We start from the raw sequence: 16,376 nt of genomic DNA on the forward strand, positions 1-16,376 counted from the left end.
GTGGTGCGTGGCCGGGTATCTGGGCCTGTAACTTTCAGGTTTGGCGGATCGAAGGCTGTAGAAGACTCCTGTGGTGTCAGATTTGTGAAATAAGGTCTGAATTTTCACAAACTTGGACGAGAAAGTCGTGGGTCTTTGTTGGACTTATGGCTTTCTTTTTCTCTGGTCTAATTTTGTGGTGGCCGCCCTGACAGGATGAAGACATTATGGTGGCTGCCCTGACAGGATGAAGACATTATGGTGGCCGCCCTGACAGGAGATTTGAAAATTTTGGAAGGGAAGCTTTGATTGTTGAACTTTGTTACTTCTCCTCCCTTTTTTTTTGTCTGTTTATCACAGAAATTTTCTATATAAAGCCATACGGGCATGCATACATTTTTTCAAAGTGTAATCTTCTGAATAAAAGTGTAGAGATATTTTTTTTTTAATTAATTATTTATTTGTTATTATTAAATATTTCACTTTTTTTTTTCTTTGTTTAGACATGCAATGAGATTTTCTTCTGACATTTTTTTTTTTTGTTTTGTTTTGTTTTGTTTTTTTTTTTTTTGCAGCTCAATTTCCTTGATCTTTGGGTTTTGGCATCAAACTTCACGCTGACATTCTCATCGAAGTGTTTGCCTTCATTTGGTGACTTTGTATTTCATTGATAGCAACGTTGCAAGAACGCATGCCTTCGTGTTGTTACATTCTTTTCTTGCATCAACAATCTTTTAGTGATATTCGTCTTTGCAATGACGTTTCCATAAGGATATTCAGCTAGGCAATAATGCTATCGCCCATGAAGCTACGTTAACACTTGATTTGCACAGAAGCCATGCCAACATTCATCCTTGCTATGAAGCTACGTCAACACTTCATTTGCACAAAAGCCATGCCAACATTCATCTTTGCTATGAAGCTACGTCAACACTTCATTTGCATCGAAGCTGGGCCAATAGTTCATCTATATTGAAGTCGTGCCGACATCCATTTTTGTCATGCAGTCGTGTCAACACTCCATTTGCACAGAAGCCATGCCAACATTCATTTTTGCCATAAAGCTACGTCAACACTTCATTTGCACAAAAGTTATGCCAACATTCATCTTTGCCATGAAGCTACGTCAACACTTTATTTGCACAGAAGCCATGCCAACATTCATCTTTGCTATGAAGCTACGTCAACACTTCATTTGCACAGAAGCCATGCCCACATTCATCTTTGCCATGAAGCTACGTCAACACTTCATTTGCACAGAAGCCATGCCAACATTCATCTTTGCCATGAAACTACGTCAACACTTCATTTGCACAGAAGCCATGCCCACATTCATTTTTGCCATAAAGCTACGTCAACACTTCATTTGCACAGAAGCCATGCCAACATTCATCTTTGCTATGAAGCTACGTCAACATTTCATTTGCATAGAAGTCATGCCAACATTCATCTTTGCCATGAAGCTATGTCAATACTTCATTCGCATCGAAGTTGCACTTAATATTGGCTTTTGTAATGAAGCTTGAAGTTTCAAGAAGCTCCCATCAAGACTTTGAGGATGCAAAGAGATGCCAATAAAACCTTGAAGATGTGAGAAGAATGCCGCCATGATTTTGACATTGCACGAACATGCCCTTAGAGGAGAGATGATGCAACATCAACTTCAGATGTTGGAGTAAGGTGACGTTGTCCAGATTTTAAAGACATGATGTGAAACAACACCACTCAGAAGGGAGATGACGTGGTTCAAATTTCAGAGTTGTGAAGTGGCACAACCTAGAAGAGAGACAATATAGCCTAGACTTGAAAGGTACAAAAAAGATGCCCCCAGGAGATAAGTGATGCAAAGTATATTTCAGAGACGTGAGAATATGTCCACCAAAGATGAGCAATGCCATGCAAACTCCATTCCTTGCAACAGAGGTTGAAGATTTTATTTTACTCCACAACCGAGAATCAAGTTATCATTATTTCAAGGAAAGCTACATAACACCAATTCTTTGCAGCTATCACTTTCTACCACAATGATCTTTGAACATCATATAGTGAGCAATTGATTGATCTTAAGCGACACCTTGCCAATCAAAGGGTTCTTGAAAGCATGTTGACGACCTTTGGACAAATTCTTCAAGCTAGACTGGCAGTCCTTCTTCTTTTTATGTGACTGAACTTAGTGCAAAGTACTAAGCTGCCTACGTACCCTGGAGAGGGATCAAGTCATTTACGTAGTTCAACCAAATTTTTTTTTTGATGATTTTTTTTTTTTTTGTTTTTCTTTTGCTTTGTTTTTGATGATTTTTTTTTCTTTTGTTTTGTTTTTTTGATGATTTTTTTTCTTTTGTTTTGTTTTTGTTTTTTTTTTGTTTCTTTTTTTTTTTTTTTACAAAAAGGGAGGGCTCACGTGTGTAATCCTTGCCCTACGCCCCACGGCATTTCATGGGTACCAATTGTGCAATAGTGGGTATCACCTCTAATCGAACCCGAGACCTTGGCCTCAAGGGTGACATGGGCATCCAACCACTACGCCACACTCACAAATGGTGACATAAAGTGGGATTAATTTCTCCTTATTTGTGCACTTTCAAAGATAATGGGAAAACATCATGTACCCTTGTAGTGCTGTAGTGGGTAGTTTAAGCTCTTACCGAGGAGCAATTCTTGATTTTCAAGCATAGAAGCATTTGAGGAACTTCCCATTGATGGGGCCGATCCTTACACCCTCCTGGTCAATCAACTTGTAAGCTCCATTAGTGTAGACTTCTTGTACAACATAAGGTCCATCCCATTTCGAGGTGAACTTACCGCCTGTACGATGAGTCATGATGATAGGTCTTCGAACAGCGAGGACTAAGTCACCAACTTGGAATGATCATGGTTTAACTTTTTTATTGAATGCGCTTGACAAACGAGCTTGATAGCACTCAAGGCGTTGTTGGGCCTCGAGCCTTTTCTCATCCAGTGCCTCCAACTCTTGTAACCTAAGCTTGGCATTTTCCTCTTCAGTTAATCCTTCTTGAATGGCAATCCGTAGTGATGGGATCTGGCGTTCTAAGGGAAGGATAGCTTCTACTCCATAAACGAGAGAATACGGGGTTGCTTGAGTAGGCGTTCGAAATGTTGTTCGATATGCCCATAATGCTTCTCCAATTCTTTCATGCCAGTCTCGCTTAGTTTTGGATACCACTTTCTTTAACAAACTGCCAAGAGTTTTGTTAAAAGCTTCAGCTAATCCATTTCTTTGGGGCATTGTACATAGAAGAATTGTATCTTGTTTGAATGCAAATGTATCGCACAACTCTGTCATCAACCTATTCTGAAACTGTTTGCCATTATCGGTTATTATATATCGAGGGACACCATACCGATAGATCAAGTGAGTTCGGATAAAATTGACCACCGTCTCTTTCTTTACTTCCCTAAGAGGCACGGCTTACGCCCATTTCGAGAAGTAATCGGTTGCAGCCAAGATGTACAAATGGCCGCCGAGATGATTTTGGTAATGGTCCTATTGCGTCAAGCCCCCATGCATCAAAAGGCCAAGAAGCTACGAGTTGGGCGTAGAGGTTACTGGTGGCCGATGGATGAAGTTTGCATGATATTGACAAGCTTCGCACTTCTTAGCATACTCCATGGAATCTTGCACCATCGTAGGCCAATAGTAACCCATTCGCTTGATCTGTAGTGTAACTTAGGACCTGATTGGTGTGCACCACATATTCCGAGAATGAGCTTCTTCTAAGGCTTGTTTAGCCTCTTCCTCTCCTAAGCAACGGAGAAACAAACCATCAAATGAACGGCGGAAGAGAGTTTCTTTATAGTAAATAAATCGAGCAGCCCTTCGCCGAACTTCAGTCTTGTGGCGTACATCATCTGGGAGTCTTCCATGTTAAAGGTACTCAATGATTGTTTGTCGCCAATCTTCATTTTCGACAAGGCATACAGAGATGACGTTGGCTTGCTTTTCTTCTTTTTCTTCTTCAATCACGGAAGGCACCACCCACCTTTGGGAAACAGCAACTTTGGTTGTCTCTTCTTGAGATAATGCTAAGGTGGTAGCCAAATTGGCTAAAGCATCGGCCTGTCTATTCTCCTTCCTCGGTATATGCTCCAATGTAATTGCCTCAAAATTTGCGAGCAACTTCTTCGCATATTTGCAATAAGGGACAAGGTCCTCTTTCTTGACATCATACTGCTCCAAGGTTTGGTTGATAATTAATTTGGAATCCCCAAAGACTTCGAGATGCGATATGCCAATTTCAATGGCCATTTGTAGACCAATGATCAATGCTTGATATTCGGCTACATTGTTGGAGCAAAGTTCACTTAATGAGAACGAATATAGAAGTATTTGTCGTTGTGGAGAAACAAACACTACACCTGCCCCCGCTCCTTCTTGACGTGCAGCCCCATCGAAAAACATCATCCATGGTGGCATTACTTCAATGTAAAACACATCCTCGTCTGGGAAATCATCAGAGAATTCCCAATCAGATGGAACTGGGTGATCAGCTAAGAAATCTGCCAATACTTGTCCTTTGATGGCTTTTTGCGGAACATATGTAAGGTCGTATTGTTGCAGCAAGACTGCCCATCGAGCTATGCGACCCGAAACCACTGGCCTGGAGAGGACATATTTAACCGGATCCACCTTTGCTATCAAACGGACCGTATGTGCTTGCATGTAATGTTCCAGTTTGTCTACGGCAAAGAAAAGAGCGAGGCACATCTTTTCAATAGGAGAATAATTTAATTCAGCTCCATTGAGAGTCCGACTCAAATAATAAAGGGCTCTTTGTTTCCCTTCTTTATTTTCTTGTGCCATAAGAGCACCTAGAGACCTTTCTTGTGCCGCGATGTACAACACTAAAGGCTTTCCCGGGATAGGAGCACCTAAAACTGGAGGATTAAGCAAGTATCTTTTGATGCGCGCAAAAGCATTGCTGCAAGCCTCATCCCATTGAAAGTGTGCATCCTTCTTCATTAATCTATTGAAAGGTTGACATCGACCTGCCAAGTTTGAAATGAATCGTCGTATGTAAGCTAGTTTTCCTTGCAAGCCTCTAAGTTCTCGCAGGTTCTTAGGCTCTGGCATTTTCTGGATAGCTTCAATTTTGGACTGGTCAATTTCAATACCGCGGTGCCTCACAATGAAACCAAGAAATTTCCCAGATGTTACGCCGAAAGCGCATTTGCGAGGGTTCATTTTAAGCTGATACTTTCTTAAGCGGTTGAACACGGATCGCAAATCTACCAGATGGTCTTCCCTCCTTTTTGATTTAACCACCAGATCATCGACATAACACTCCACATACTTATGAAGTACATTATCAAAGATCTTTTGCATGGCTCGTTGATAAGTAGCACCAGCGTTCTTTAATCCAAAAGGCATCACTTTGTAACAGTAAATACCTTTAGGGGTACGAAAAGCTGTGAACTCTTCATCCTTAGGATTCATTCGAATTTGGTTGTAACCAGAAGAGCCATCCATGAAAGATAAGGCTTCATGACCAGTAGTGGCGTCAACCATGATCTCAGTGATAGGCAACGGAAAATCATCCTTGGGACATGCATTGTTCAGATCACGGAAGTCAACGCACACCCGGATTTGTCCATTCTTCTTTTTGACGGGGACGATATTAGCGATCCACTCCGGATGCGTACTTCACGGATGAAGCCCGCCTCAATTAGCTTATTGACCTCGGTTTCTATTTGAGGGATAAGCTCCGGCCGAAAGCGTCTTTGAGCTTGTTTCTTGGGTGCACGCCCTTCTTTACTGCCAAATGGTGTAAAGCAATACTTGGATTGAGCCCAGGCATTTCTTTGTAAGTCCAAGCAAACACATCTTTATATTCTACCAAGAGCTGGAGGTATCTTTCTTCTTCTGCAGGCGTGAGAAGGGCACTAATGAAAGTTGGTCGAGGTTCTCCAGTAGTTCCTAAATTGATCTCTTTAAGTTCATCAACTGTAGCCTGTACTCCATCTTCCAAGGCTAGGGGAGCTTCATCGACCTCATTCTTTGCGGCTTCATCATCTGACAGTATATCTTCTTCTACTGTAATGTGAAACGAGGATGATACTTCTTTATTTTGCTCATTGTGGACGAGTGACTGACTTGTGTGTACAATCGTTCGCCTTTTGACTTTGAGAGCTCCTTCAGTGCTGATATCCAAGATAAAGTTACGCTTCATGCGTGAAGGAATACTACTACGTATCTCATCATTAGCTTTCTCCTCCTTTTGGTCCTCAAAGTTTATTGAGCTTTGAGAGCAAGTATCAATGGGCCTTTTTGTTGCCCCCAATCGATTAAAGACTGATCCACACGCAAAAGTGTCCCGACTTCGCGTTAAACAAGCCGTATTCAACCTGTCGAACACTGTAATTCGTGACGATGAAGCCTTAATGCGATCGAATACTGAGATGCGTGATGAAGAGTGATTTTTTCTTTGATTCGGACTTTCATCAACCTCTGCTGTTATGTATTGGGAACTTGAAGCATTGTTTCTTTTATTGATCCATATTTGAGCCGGTGGTTCTGGAGTATAACCTATTCCGGTCTTTGGGATAGGAATTTCATGCCCTTCAAGTCGCATTTTCCCTTGCGTTTTACTAAGACCGTGCATCTTTTCTCCGGTAGCTTCTGGAATTAGCTTCCCTAGGCCGCTTTGTTTTGAGAAATCGTAGCCTGCTTTGGCTAATAGCCTATATGCCTTTGGGTCAAACCATTCTTCCGTCTGTTTACTTGGTAGAACACCATGTTCTGTCAGACTTTGTGAAGACTTCACGAATCCATTTAGTGGCTTTGAGGGCAAAGGATTTGTGGATGAAGTTAAAGGCATTACATGATTTTCTTTCAACATGGCTACATCCTTCATCGTGAGCTTTGTAGGAGGTCTTCGCATATCCATTGTAGATTGAAGGCATTCTGTGAATGGTGATTGTCCGTTTTTGCGGCGTGACAATGGTACATAACGGAGGAATGGAGGGTTATTGGAAGGCGTAGAACTTTCACCCGCTCTCTCTGAATTGCTAGTAGACTCACTAGATTGTTTATTCCCATATCGTGGATCTTCCTTTGGGGAAGGAATATCCTTTCTAGTGATGAATTTAACATGCTTCTTTTCACCCTGCTTGCTTTTCATGGACGGGACTTCAACTGGGAGAACTTCATTAGGGATATCATCTTCTACATAAAACTTCGCGTTAGCAAAGTGAGCTTCAGTTTCAGAAAAAGGCTTCAAGTCAGCATCTACTTTCTTTATTCCACCTTGAAGATACTTGAAACATTGGTGCAAAGTTGACGGCACTATTCCGTTCCCATGGATCCATGGACGTCCTAACAACATGTTGTAGGTTGTCTTGGCATCAATGACATGGAACAAAACATTGCTTGTCAATTCTCCAATAATTAACTCCAAGTGTATCATGCCGATGGCGCGTTGTCCTCCTTGGTTAAAACCTTGTATGACCAAGCGACTGTGTGATAACTCCTCCATAGCAAGACCAAGTCGTCTTATTGTCATTTTCGGTAGTATATTAATAGCTGAACCTCCATCAATGAGAATGCGATCAATCTTTTGTTCACGAGCATAACCAGAGACATAAAGTGGACGATTGTGAGGCTTAGGGCCTAACAATAGATCCTCGTCAGTGAAAGTCAAATCTGGAGAGCACATGAAACATTCCTGTGTTTGTTGAAGTGTATTGGTACAAGGAGTGTAAATCTTTGGCTCTTTAAGAGCTTGGGTGATCCCTTCTTTCGGTGAGGTGGAGGATTGCGAGGGTTTTACTTTATCAACCTGAGATTTGAGTTGTTCTAAAGATGATGAAGCCTCACCTGCACTACCATAGTCGACACCCTTTTGTTTTTCATCAACTTCGCAACGAGAGACCGTGTGAACAGCCTCTGCTGACTTGTTTTGAAAGAATTTTATGGGAAAGAATTCTTCCAATGTGACGAGACTTCGAAATTTTTGGGTTTGTGCCGAATCATCACACATTTCCATTCTTAGTCTTTCTTTCCTTTTATCATTCTTTCTTCTTGACTGTGGCTGAATTTGGTTTTGTGCTCTTCTGGACTCTTGGGTGATCAAATGAAGAGGGAATACTCGTCTCTTCTTCCATCTCTTACGAGTAACCAACGTCCAACTCTCTTCCTCATCCATTGTTGACTTTTTATCATCATTTGAATTATAATCAGATGCTTTTTGTGAGAGTTGAACTTGAACAGGTTCCAAAGAACCAAATCGGATGAACGTGGTATTCACCCTCTGCTTAGTAGTTGGAGACATGCAACTAGGCGACTCGCAAGCAAATGTTACAAGGTTTGACTGAGCAACATCACCAACATCTAAGTCGATTTTCCTTTCCTTGGCTAGCTTCATGATGAGTTCTTTAAGAACAAAGCATCTTTGGATCGGATGACTTATGATGCGATGATACTTACAATAGTTCGGGTCATCAACCTTTCCTGCTTCTTCTGGTCGTTTGCATTCTGGCAATTCAATTAATTTCAAATCGAGCAGTTGTTCTAGCATTTCGGGTATATCAGCGTCAAGGAAAGGATACACCTTTTGTTCCCATTCCTTGAGTGATGAGCGACGCGTCTCGCGTCGTTGGCCTCCCTCAGGCCTTTTCTCATTAGCCTTTACATTTCCTGTTGAAATTTTGACTGGGGCAGGGTTGACATTCATGGAGTGTTTGACATTACTTTTTGTATTCCTGTCATTTCTCTTTATTTCTCGCCTTTCTTTCTTTTCTTCAGGTACGGGAGGTTTCAGATTTTCATGGCAAGAGATACTCAATTCCATGTCATGGGCACGAGTTGCCAATTCTTCGAATGTTCGGGGCTTTACCCCTTGTAGGATGTACAGAAGTCCCCAATGCATGCCTTGGATGCACATTTCTACAGCAGATATTTCAGACAGTCTATCCTTACAATCTAAACTCAAAGAACGCCACCGACTGATGTAGTCAACAACGGGTTCGTCTTTCCACTGCTTAGTATTGGTAAGCTTCATCATGCTTACCGTACGGCGCGTGCTGTAAAACCGATTAAGGAACTCCCTTTCCAACTGATCCCAACTATCAATTGACTCAGGTTCCAAATCTGTATACCAATCAAAGGCATTCCCTTTCAGAGAACGAACAAACTGCTTTACAAAGAGGCCTCCTTGAGTCCCTGCGTTCTCACAGGTTTCTACAAAGTGCGCAACATGTTGCTTAGGGTTTCCCTTGCCATCGAATTGCAAGAACTTGGGGGGTTGATACCCATTTGGCATTCTCATATTGTCAATGCGCTTCGTATAAGGTTTTGAATATATGAGAGAATGTGTAGAAGAACCTCCATATTGTGCTCGTATGGTGTTTGTTATCATGTCCTGCAGTTGTTGGACAGATATCGAGGCCATTGAGGTGGAATGTCCTTGTTGAGAAGTACCTTCACCTCCTTTTCCCTTATCATCCCTAGCGTTTTCTCCTTTCAAAGTAAAGCCAGGAGGGTGCTCAAGGTCTGGATTTGATTCACCCGAATCTTGGACTTCCAGTTTGTTCATCAGGGTTGCAATTTGGACATCCTTATCTTCAAGTGCTTTTGTGAGAAGGGTGACCCTTTGTTCCATTTCGGCCATCTTTTCTTCCACAGTAGCGGTGTTGGTCATCATTACTGGCATGACCTCTAGATATGATGGAGAAAATGATGAGATAGGATGAGTCAAAGGCATTTTGTTCCTTAGGCTTCTCATTACGGGTGAAGAGTTGATAGAAAAGGTCTTTGTTGAGGATGATTCATCATTGATCTCAAGATCCTTCGAGACAGATGAATCCTTAGTGGTGGCTTTCCTTTTTGCAAGAAAGTCTAGAGAGATGATATTATGAAGCTTGCTTTCTTTAGTTGATTGGGGTTGCGGTTGATCAAGAGCTTTGGATCGACTACGAGTGATTGGGCCGACATAATCATCCGCAACGGAAGCATCCATCACCGATTTTTGAGCATTCTTGTTAGAAGCCATCGAAGCTAGTAGCAGATCGAATTTCTTTTCTTTTGAAGGAGAAAGAGATGAGAGGCAGAGAGGTCCCACCGGGCGTGCCAGAATTTGTAGACGACTAAATTTCTTAGTTCGAAATAAATCAAACTAGTAAAATAGTTTCACAAATACGAATTTGTATTGATAAATGTGTGGTACAATTCTCTGTAATTACAAAAGAGTGATCCTCTGATTCGATCTCCTTGAAAGATTTATTGATTGGAATTGTGGTAATGTGATTTTGATTTGAACATAAGATATTCTTCAATTTGGCTGAGGAATGGATCGAAGATCTTTGAAACGGAATTACAATGAATCTCTGGCTATGAGCTTGTTAGAAATTCTTTGTTCTTCGTGTTCTTCGTGTGTTCTTCGTGTTCTTCGTGTGTTCTTCGTGTTTGAGGGTTTGTGGTGGAAGTTCTTCGGTGCTTTAGAGGCTTGATTCCGTAGAGCTTCGTTGATTTATGGTTTGTTGAGGTTTCTGGAGGCTTTTGAGCTTGATTCCAGTGAACTTTGAGATCTGGACGAGTAGTTTGGATGATTTTGCTTCGAATGTTGTTTGTATTCGAGGTTGAAGTTCTTGAATTGCTTGGAGGCTTTGAGGTTTGATCCTGACAGAGCTTCTGGGTTTCTGAACTCAAGATATCTTCTTCCTTCTCTCTGTTCTGTCTGTCTGTCTGTCCTCCTAAATGTCTTAGGAAGGCTTCTATTTATAGGAGTTTAGGGGTAGGTGAGCGACACGTGGCGGAGTTTGATTGGTGACACTTGTCACAGCTTGATTGGTCCGCTTATGTCATTGCTTACACGTGCAGGGCTGCTTGTGTCATCGCTTACATGTGCGGAGCTGCTTGTGTCATTGCTTACACCTGCTGATGCAGTTTCATGCCTTTATTTCAATGACACTTGGCAAATTTCTATTGGTTTCTGAATAGTGATGGCAAAACCTAACAGCAATACGTGGCGCTTTGTAATTGGTTGTATTTTGTGGACTTGGTAGTATGATGTGTCAGCTTGTGATAGGTCGGGAATTTTCCCTCTCTACAGACTTCACCAATTTTTTATCTTTTCTTTTGCTAATAAATAGTAACTCTTCAAACTAAGAAACTGACTACTCATGGTCATTTTCATTTTCGCATTTTAGAGAGACCGTTGAAGTTGTATTAAGGATTTACTCTTTAAAATAAAGATAATTTTGGTTTTAGTTAAGCTATTGGATAGCGGGAGCTCTAGGAAATTTTTCTAGGATATTTATTAAAAAACTTAAATTATACAAAATATTACCACATAACTTTTGTACAATGGTCATTCCACAAATATAAGTACTTGTGGGATGTGAGGGGGGTAAAGGTCAGAGTTTAAGTTGCTAGGAGAGAGCTTCACATATATACTTAAATTAGGCTAGAGTAGAATCTCTCTCTTATATCAAAAAAGAACTTTGATATATCAACATAAATAAATAAATAACATGAAAATACATAAGATTTTACAATTTCCTTATACTAACAAAATTAAAAAGCAAAAAGAATCTAATAGTAGATAAAGTAAGAACTAAGAATACTAATACGAGAATAATAAAATAAGAGAGATATGAAATGATGAGAGAGAGAGAGAGCAACAGATGATAACTACTATGAGTGCGAGTTATAATTATGAATGACTAGGAGTGTGTGTGTGTGTGTGTGTTTTTATTTTTATTTTAAAAAAAAGCTTGAAACAATGTGTAAAAAAATTCAACCTAAAAAAAATTATGCATTAAACAATGAATTTTAGTTCAACAAATAAAATAAACCAAAAAGAAGTCTGAAAACACAACAAAAAGTCACGATATTTTTACAATACCTTTATTTTTAGCTATGGTGGGTCCTAGTCTGATATTTTATTATTTTATTTCAGAGTAATGTTACATCCATAATATTTTCATGATAAATCTTAGGTGGTAAATTGCTACTGGTTTTAAATTGAGCTAACCACTTTTAACCGTGCATTTAAAAATAAAATAAAAAGCCAACTGAAGAAAATTGTGCCTAAAACAATGAGTTTTGGCTTACTAAATTTGACTAAGCGAAAAAAGAAACCTAGGAACACAACAAAATGTCACACAAAAAAAAAGTTTAGGAATATAACAAAATGTCACAACATTTTCGTAATACTTTTTAATTTCCGGCTGTGGTAGGTCCCAGTTTGATATTTTATTATTTAATTTTTACATATATAGTATTTTCACAACAAATCTTAGGTAAAAAATTATTACTGGTTTTAAAATTATGCATTAACAAAAAAACAAAAAGACAATACAAGAAAATTGTGTGTGAAACGTATAGTGAATTTTGGCTCACCCAATTTAACTATATATACTAAAAAAGAAGTCTAAGAATACAACAAAATATTAAAACATTTTCACAATACTTTTATCTTTAGGATCCGAATAGATATAGTTTTATTTTATTTGAGAGAAATGCTACATCCATAACATTTTTATAACAAATTATAAATGAAAAGTTGTTATTGGTTTTAAATTAAACCCACTACTGATATCACTTTTTTATCCTTCAAAAATACCTAGCCACATAAAATTTGTTACAAAATTATTGTGAAAATGTTGTGGACATAGCTTTTTTTTATTATCTATAAGGAACTTAAATCTTGCGATTGTTAAAATATTGTGATAAGAAAAAGATGTACATTTTCATAATGCATTTATTTTTAGTTGTGATTAGTCTCAATCTCTTACTTTATTATTTTATTTTGACCTTTAAAAAATTGACACCTCAATAATGATGAAATTATTGTAAAAATTTGTTGTATCAGTGTAAGTGTGTATGCACATATAATATTTAAAAGCACAAGCAAAACCAACATATTGTGAAAAAAGAAAAGAAAAGAAAAAGAAGAAGAAGCCAATGAATAGTGCAAATTGTTAATAATTGTAAAAATATTGTAAGAATTTGTTAAGTCAGTGTAACTGTATATACATATATATATATATATATATATATATATATATATATATATATATATATATATATAGATATTTAAAAGAAAAGACCAAAACAGCCCAACCAAAACTGGTGCACCGTGGTTTGTGAAAAAAAAAAAAAAGCCTAATGAACAATGTTGTGAAAGTGTTGCAAAAAATGTTGTGAATGTAGCACTTCTTTTCTCATAATACCTTTAGTTTTAGTTGTGGATGATTCTAATATGATATTTTATTTTAACTTATAAGAAATTAACATATCAACAATTGCAAAAATATAGTGACAATTTATTTTGTTAACTAACACCTTTATATATAAAAGCTGTGTTTGGATTGGGCGTTTTGTGGCCACGTCCAGCGTTTTGCGCTTTTTTTTTTTTTTCTTCTTCGGCTGCTGTACGGGTCAGGGGACAAGGCTACTGTTCATGCACTGTGCATGAACAGTAGCCCGCTTTTGCTGACTTTTCAGCACATTTGTGGGTCCCGTTTACTGTTCACGGGACCCACAAACTTCACTTTACAGAATTTTTTTTATTAAAAATGGGTCCCACGATACTATTCACACATTTAAAAATTATTTTGGTACAGTGTTTTCAGTTTTCAGTTTTCAGTTTTCAGCAATAAGCTGTATCCAAACGGACCCAAAATAAAAATAAAAAGAGTGGACAGGATGGTATTATGCCGAAAAAAAAAAGAGCAGAGAAAAAAAAAAAGAAAAGAAAAGAAAGCAGCAAAAAAAAAAGAAAAAAAAGAAAAGAAAAGAAAGCAGCAACAGTGCAGCAGTTGAAACCAAAGCACTGTAGCTACAGTCGCCCATTGAACAAACCAAATTGATACTGTAGGAGCATTGTTACACTGTTCAAAATTTGAAAAAAAAAATAAATAAATAAAGAGACTCAATAAACCAAATGCATGCTGTAGGAGCATTGGTGTTTTTTATATAACTAATAGATAATAAATACATTAGTAGTTAAACCCATACAATGTGCAGGTAAAGTTATCGGAATCATTATATTTGAGTTGGATTTTTTTGTTTTGAGAAGGATATTTGAGTTGGAGTTGGTAACATTGTTTAGCTTACTTTTTGTGTTATATAATAAATATATTAGAGTAAAAGTAATCTTTTCATTTTGTTTAGCTTACTTTTTCAAAAGTAGTTTTCAACTAACTATATGTTCCTTTTATCTCCATACGACCTCTCCTTATACGCTCTAAAGAGGGGTCACGTACTCTTTTAGTTTAGGATCCCCTTTCTACATTCAATTATTTACTGAGACACGTTATGCATTTATTGTTGGGCTGACTGCTGGTCTTGCGATCCCTCTTAGCCGCCCCTAGAGTGTAATATATATATATATATAAAAGACACGTTGAAGTTACATCTAATATAACTTTAAAATTTATACATTTTTTAAATTATTGAATTTAAGTAGATGTAACAGTTAATAAAAACTCTTATTATTATAAATTTTTTTATTAAAATCTCATTAATTACTCTTATTTATTTCATTCTAAACCTCTCCCTAAACTTGTCTCTCTCTCCATTTCTCTCTCTGTGATCCAACGGTATGAATCACAGATGCTTATCATGTGGGCGGGACTATGAGTCTATGAAGACAATAGGCTGCCCACAAACACTTTAAGGTCACTTCCAAGAAACTTCACCACAATTTCCTTCTCCCTTCAGAGCAGTCAACCAAAGCTTGGGGTATGAATCACAGGTGCTTATCATGTGGGCATGACTATGAGTCTATGAAGACATTAGGCCGCCCACAAACACTAAGGTCACTTCCAAGAAACTTCACTACAATTTCCTTCTCCCTTCAGTGCAGTCAACCAAAGCTTGGGGTATGAATCACAGATGCTTATCATGTGGGCATGACTTTGGTCAGAAGTGAAACCATTTAAATGCTCAATGAATTTTATGATGCGACCGAAGAAAGGATTAAATTGTATATTTAGTATCTGTACTGTTTAGATAATAATTATTCCTTTCCTATGCTACTATTGCGTTAAGTGTAGATTAATCTGCAAAAAATTAAGCATGGTCATGGTGGGTCTGGTTTGTAAGTATAGATGAATTTGTAAAAGGTTAGGCATGGTCATTAGGTCCGGTTCTACACAGTTTTTGCCTTAAAATTTTGTACTTTTGGTGAATAGGAAAGTCGATGCAAATTGCAGCAGCAACATCTTATTGATGATATGAGTGTGTTAGTATAGATTAGGGCAAAAAAAACAAGAAACAAAGTAGCCTTCATCTTCTTTTTATTATTATATTTTGTTTATTAGTTTTGGTAGGGGTGAAAAGAAACTCAATGAAGTTTGACAAGTCATAAATTATAGTGTAAAAAAAAAAAAAAAGGAATAATTTCTGTTTTTCCATATGGCTATGTGCTTAGCTTCTAGTCTTGTACTAAGAGTTGTTATCATCTCAAAAGATAATAATGGTGGCAGGTGGCCAAAAAAAGAAAAAACCAAAAAAAAACAAAAAAACAAAAAGCAAGTCAAAACAAACAAAAAAACAAAGGAACACACTGACTTGAAGATGGCTCACATGCCTACATAGTAACAGGAGTTATGGTCTTATCTTTAGGGCTTTAGTTGTGGCTGAAAAAAAAAAATGTATATATAAAAGAAAAATATTATAATTGAGTGAAATTTTGGTTTGAGATAACAATAGATAGTTCCCAAATTAAAAAATTACGGCTAGATTGCTTTTACTCTAACTTATTTAAGTACAGAACAAGAGTAAATGAAGCATAATAAACCGAAACTACTCTAGTGCGTAAACAAGGACAACAAATAATAAAATTAAAGCACAAGAGTAAGGGAAGAGATATGCAAACACAAATCGAAGAACTCGGCGAAAAACCTCTCCGCCACCCTCCAAGCGGTAAATCGATCCACTAAACAATAAGTTGGGATACACGAATAGCAAGAAACCCTTCAAGCCTAATCTATCTAATGTACCTAAGCCCTCCAAGCTCCTACTCTAACAAGGCTTTTCGGAACCGTGTCTAGCTTTCCGGATCCTGCAATACGCCCGATTGCTTCCGCCAAACCTCACTGGCTTCTTTTGACAAATCCCCAAAACATTCCAATCTCCAAAACACTCTCTACACTTTGAAAATGTGTGGGTTGTGTTTTGGTACAAATCTCCTCCCAATGTATGACAATGGGAGAGAGAATGAGAAGAGGCTATAATGATTTCTCACTAAGGATTAGTAGCTCTCTCTCTAAAAGATGGGAGTGTGTGTTGTAGAAAACCTATCTAGGGTTTTTCTCTCTAAATGATCTCCTTACACATTTGTGGGTAATAAGAGTATAAATAGTATGGGTGAAGGGTAAGAAAGTCACACTTAAAAATCCTCTAGGCAGAAAGTTTCATAGGTGTCTCGCGG

General features: G+C 38.2%; 1 pseudogene; it reads right to left on the reverse strand.

Annotated features, from left to right (window-relative positions):
- The window catches only part of LOC142616025 (G-type lectin S-receptor-like serine/threonine-protein kinase At1g11330), a 64,638-nt pseudogene that overhangs the window by 24,820 nt on the left and 23,442 nt on the right, over positions 1 to 16,376 (reverse strand).

Source organism: Castanea sativa, chromosome 11 (assembly GCF_040712315.1).
Source record: "Castanea sativa cultivar Marrone di Chiusa Pesio chromosome 11, ASM4071231v1".
Taxonomy (NCBI): Eukaryota; Viridiplantae; Streptophyta; class Magnoliopsida; order Fagales; family Fagaceae; genus Castanea; species Castanea sativa.